This window comes from Herpailurus yagouaroundi, unplaced genomic scaffold, assembly GCF_014898765.1.
Source record: "Herpailurus yagouaroundi ecotype Mexico unplaced genomic scaffold, PumYag 159, whole genome shotgun sequence".
NCBI classification, from domain to species: domain Eukaryota; kingdom Metazoa; phylum Chordata; class Mammalia; order Carnivora; family Felidae; genus Herpailurus; species Herpailurus yagouaroundi.
This window is the reverse complement of record NW_024412400.1, coordinates 42,713,809-42,719,808: the sequence shown is the minus strand read 5'-3', so window position 1 is coordinate 42,719,808 and position 6,000 is coordinate 42,713,809. Positions and strand designations below refer to the sequence as shown.

Genomic DNA, 6,000 nt, shown 5'->3' with positions numbered 1-6,000 from the left:
TTTATTCCCAACTCCTTACAAGATTTTCACTTAGGAGAGCCTGGCTGGCTCAGTCGGTAGAGCGTTTATTCCCAACTCCTTACAAGATTTTCACTTAGGAGAGCCTGGCTGGCTCAGTCGGTAGAGCGTGCAACTCTTGATCTCAGGGTCATAAGTTTGAGCCCCACATTGGGGGTACAGTTTATTTTTAAAAAGAATTTTTTTTTGCTTAGTTAATTAACAAATATGGTAAGACCCCGCTACACTCAAAACACTGTGGTAGATATAAGGAAGAAAGAAATGTATAATGTTAGCACTCATGATGGTATGAAGAATGACGTAATTATTGATGACAACTATTGCACACTTAACACATGTCAATCATCGTTATTTACGATATATACACACAGCTGAGACAAGATGTGAAGTACAGCACTTACCCATGAGTCAGCAAGCAGTTAAGGGCCAAACCAGCAGCAGTGGGAACTTAATCTTCTCACTTCCTCATTGCCTACTAATAGCTTCATTTGGGGGTTACCTGATACAGAAAAAGAGGGAATAAAACAGGAATGTGTTAAAAGCCATTTGTGGTTCAGGCCAGACTTCCTGCCCTGCCAGAAAATCTGCTTGGAGGGAGATCACAGGAGAACCAATCAGAAAGCCTCTTTAAAGGCATTTGTTTAATGCAGTTCTTTGAATTGTTTTTTTTGAGGACTACAGATTGTTATACAGTCTGTTAGTCTCCTACCTTGAACTGACACTGTGGCATAGAAATAAAGCAAGCGTTGGACTAATTAATTGTTAAAGGGCCCCTGCATCTCATTTCGTGAAACCAATGGCTGAGCTGTGCCTTTGCAGTAAGTACCCTGATCATCAACTTAACTTGTGACAGAGAAGCAGCAGCAACACTAGAGTCACTGGGGAGAAGAGCCTTTTTCTAGGCCCACAGATTGTCTCCAATGATTACTATAACTCTGAAAGGGGGTGATATCATGTCCATTATAGGTAAGGAAACTGACTCACAGGTTACCCAACAAACATTAGATTTAATTCTAACTTTGTTCTCTTTGTCTTGAAAACCCGTGTCCTTTCCACTTTACTGTGTGGTCTCATAGTGGGAAGCAGTAATGAACATCTAAAATCTACAGATCCAGGCTGCAGATTTTAGGGGACAAGGAAGTGTTCCTATGATAGGGTCTTTGGGGAAGGCAGCATGGGGCTCTGTAGGAAGAATGCTCTTGAGGAAAGATGCCAGTTGCAAAAACAGCAAATTGCACAGCTTAACTGAACTAATAACTATGTGCAGGGAGAGGTGCTGAAAATTTATACTGAAGCTGAAATGTATTATAATAGATTCCAGAAAATTGAACCACAGTTATCACTGGTGCTCTATGCTTTCTCTTCTTAAATTCAGATAGGACTTAGCTAATTAATCTATGTAGCAACACTCTACTAAAGACTTGCCACTAAAATTTGCCATTACAATACCACATTTCTGGGCTACTTGTCTTCTGAATCTTGGATATTTTCACTTACTCTTGGTTCTCATTAACTCCCTTACATTATAACAATGGGTTGTGAGCAAAGGTCACAATCCTCAATGCTCAGCGGCCAGGCAGTTAACATACGTGTGTAAGATACAGAGACAACTAAAAGACACTGGTAGGGACTTTGGCTACCTGGATAATACACTTCCCATCTAAGGCATTCAAACTCAGACTTTTGACAAACATGGCTTTTACCAGTTTGGCTTACAAGCTGCCTGCACGCAATATCGGTGTTTATATAAATGTAATATTCTCTAACATTACCAAGGATATATTATGCATTATTCTAACGGCTTTACATCTATTAATTCATTTAAACCTCACAGCAACCCTATGGATTGGGGAAATGAGAAGCATTTTTATTTTACAGATGAGAAAACTGAGGTGCAGAGTTAAATTGTTTACTCAGATCATTCAGAGGTAGAGCCAACATTTGAACCTAGACCAACATTTGAACCAGTGTGTATGGTCTGAAGCACCATAGTATATTCCTGGACCTTGGAAGACACTGCTCATGATGAATGATTTACTGCTCATGACCATAAAAATTTAGAACCACATATTGGTGAAACCTAGATCTCAGCCAATTCTACTATAAAAAGCTGTAATCTGTTCAACCTATTTGTTGCACACCTACTATGCACAATGTACTGGGTACCATCCAGGCAGCCTCCCTGACCAAAGTCAGAAAAATACATCCATGTGCTTGCAATTTAACCATCATGACTCCGGACTAAATCTACTGGCTATTCCTCACATTATTCAGCCAAAAGCAAAAACTAATCAAGCCTCTGTCTGGATACGATTACCTGTCAACAAAACAGAAATTCCATTTAAAAGCTGTTACTGTAAATTAGATGTTTGAATGTTGGTGGGAAATGAGAGGTCTCAGAATCGTAATTTTGGTCAATATACTTATTTATAAAAATTATCACCATCTTGACCATGGTTACCTCATCCAATCAGTCTAGACCCTAGAGCAGTACTCCTGAAAGCCACTTGTTTCATACTCATCAGGAGCAATTATTTAAAATGGAGACTAATGTGCAGTCCTGCTGTATCAGAAACTTTTGCAATGGGACTCAGAGATCTAAATGGTCAAGAAGTTCTCAGTATTTTGCATACTCCCCAAAGTTTCAGAACCACCAGTGAGACAAAGGATGAGAAAAGGATACCTAAATGACTTTCAGAAATGTTGAGGTCTGTAAAAAGTTATTTGTACTAAAGGATAAATTTATGGTTTCTAAAATTAGATATCGTAGGTTCATATGTGTTCAGATGATAAATGACCATATTTTAAAACACAAAAATGTCACTGTACTTTGAAAGTTACATTTGAATAATTTAACCCTCTAGGATTATGCATTTACATTTAAATCTCTAGAGAAATATATCAGAATTCCCTTCTGCAATGAACAACAACAAAACCAAAGTGTTCAACACCCAAAAAACAAATAGATCAGTTTAAAGATGGACAGAAGACATGAACAGACACTTCTCTAAAGAAGACATCCAGGGGCGCCTGGGTGGCGCAGTCGGTTAAGCGTCCGACTTCAGCCAGGTCACGATCTCGCGGTCTGTGAGTTGGAGCCCCGCGTCAGGCTCTGGGCTGATGGCTCAGAGCCTGGAGCCTGTTTCCGATTCTGTGTCTCCCTCTCTCTCTGACCCTCCCCCGTTCATGCTCTGTCTCTCTCTGTCCCAAAAATAAATAAAGGTTGAAAAAAAAATTTTTAAAAAGTAAAAAAAGAAGACATCCAGATGGCCAACAAACAAATACATGAAAGGATGCTCATCATCACTCATCATTAGGGATATGCAAATCAACACTACAATGAGATATCACCTCACACCTGTCACACATTAGCTGAAATGAAAACAAAAAACAAAAAAAACAAGTAACAAGTGTTGGTGAGGATGTGGAGAAAAAGGAACACTTTTGCACTGCTGGTGGGAACGCACACAAGTGCAGCCAGCATAGAAAATAGTATGTAGTTTTCTAAAAAAGTTCAAACTAGAACTACCTTATGATTCAGTAATTGCACTACTGGATATTTACCCAAAAAATACAAAAACACTAATTCAAAAGATTACATGCACCCTATGTTCCTAGCAGCATTATTTATTATAGTCAAACTATGGAAGTAGCCCAAGTGTCCATCAATAGATTAATGGATAAAAAAGAGGAGGCATATATATACAATGGAATATTATCCAGCCACAAAAAAAGAATGAAATCTTGCCATTTTCACTGACATCGATGGAGCTAGAGAGTATTTTGTTAAGTGAAATAAGTCAGTCAGAGAAAGACAGATACCATGTGATTTCACTCGTATGTGGCATTTAAGAAACAACAAACGAGCAAAGAAAGAAAGAGAGAGAGAAACTAAGAAACAGACGGTTAACTATAGAGAACAAACGGATGGTTACTTTAGGGAAGGTATGTAGGGGGAATTGGTAAACAGATGATGGGGATTAGGAAGGCACTTGTTGTCATGAGCACTGGCTATTTTGTGGCAGTGTTGAATCACTATATTGTACACCTGAAACTAGTATTACACTGTATGTTAACTATCCTGGAATTAAAGTAAAATAATAAAAATAAATAAAAATGAAAATAAATTTTCAAAAATTTAAAAATAAAACAAAAAACCTGAAGTGTTTTAGACAAATAATAGTTTCTTTTTCTCAGATAACAGTAAATCCAGAGACAGGCAGCTGCAGGCAATGGTCCAACTGCTCTACTTTGCCCTGAGGAAATTCTAGATCTCTGTCCTGTTTCTCCATTCTTAGCATATAAAATCGTTGCCTCATTTTCACAAAATGGCAGCTTTTGCTCCAGCAAAGCATTAAAGGCAGGAAAAGAAGAAAAGGAGAAAGGCATTGCCAGTTGTATAGGTTCCAATACCCTCCCAGCAGATATCTACTTAGGTTTCATTTATTTGAACTTTGTCACAAAATCATACCACCAGAAGCTGAAAAACTGAAAACAAGATGGTCATGATTGGTTTAGACCAGGAGTCAGCAAACCACATCCCATTCCCATGGGCCAAATGCTGCCTTCCGTCTGTTTTTGCAAATAAAACGCAGCAACACACATCCTTTTTTATCTATAGGTGTTTTCACACTACAACAACAAAGTTGAGGACTTGCAAAATAAATCTCCTGGCCCACAAAGTCTAAAATATTTACTGTCTGGTCCTTTATAGAAAGTTTCCTCTCCCTGGGTTTAGACCAATAATGATCCATTATATGCATCTGGGAACATCACTGCACTAGCAGTCCTGGTGGCAGAAATATGTTTTGGGCAAACGATACCAATGTTTGTCACACTGTGTTTTCTCAAGTAACATTCTTGCTTAACTGCCCCATCTAAAAAAAAAAGAAAAAAAAAAGGTACTCTGATAAAGTTGTATCTATCTAGAAGTCCTTGTTAGTATTGACTGTGAAAACATATAAGAAATATTTACAACAGTCCTACCACATAATAAAGGCTCAATAATGTTAGCTACGGGTGCTACTATTCATATAAAACCTACTGCATTTGCCTTTCACTTTCTTGAAGTGCCACCGGAACTACCTTAGCCTATAGCAACTATTGAAAGTCACTTCCATTTAAAAATTATAACTACAGGAATTGTATTTTTTTGTAACAGCCTTTCTGTTAGTAGATTATGGTAACATGAACTTGAAAGCACATTCTAAATGTGTATAAACACAGCCACTGATTAGTTAAGTGTTCCAGACCCCACAAATTGACTTAGACATATTTACCAGATATTATCTATCATCAAACGCAAGAACTTCTTCACTTAGTTCATACATACAGTGCAGTAATCAATGCATCACCAGAAATCTGTAAAGAAAATGTTTTGGGAGGCTTTCTTGCTGATGTGCTGCTGTTTTCCAATAGGGTTTTTATCAGGCCTTGGATAAATATTTCAGTAAGTCACATGCCTTTGGAATTGTCTTGAAATAATTCTTTGCAAAAAGGTATTTAGGTACATGAGGCCAAAAGGCTACCGTATAATTTCTCTGTATTTGCATATATTTCTTATTCTTCTTAGTCAAGGGATAAATATTATCTTAAATGTTGCCTTCCTTATAAAATAAATGTAAAATGTGTCACAAATAGAACCTTAGAAAAATTTATATTTTAAATATGAAAGCATAATCATATAAGCCTGATCTCTTCTATTGTATGATTTTTTTCAATGTACAGAACTAAGTTTTGTATTAAAAAGACATGGAGATCTACTTTCACAACATAATTTGAAACACAGAGAAAAAAATGTCACATGCTGAGCAATGAAATTGAATTTTTTTTTGACTCTTGAAGGAGACCTATCCATTTCATTCAGGTCTTCCATATTTTTAAGTTAAAAAAATAGAAATCTACAAAATATTTTGGTGAAATCTGTAGAACTCGGCAGGGGTCTAGGAAGTAAAGTGACATTTCTTCCCTGCATTGCATGAA

General features: G+C 37.2%; 1 long non-coding RNA gene across 2 annotated transcripts in view; it reads right to left on the bottom strand.

Annotated features, from left to right (window-relative positions):
- Positions 1-6,000, bottom strand: part of LOC121033799 (uncharacterized) — a 132,261-nt gene that overhangs the window by 66,354 nt on the left and 59,907 nt on the right. For both annotated transcript variants that reach the window (XR_005792123.1, XR_005792122.1), the window contains one exon: positions 420-517. This is a non-coding gene — a long non-coding RNA (uncharacterized LOC121033799). The remainder of the gene's footprint in view (positions 1-419; positions 518-6,000) is intronic.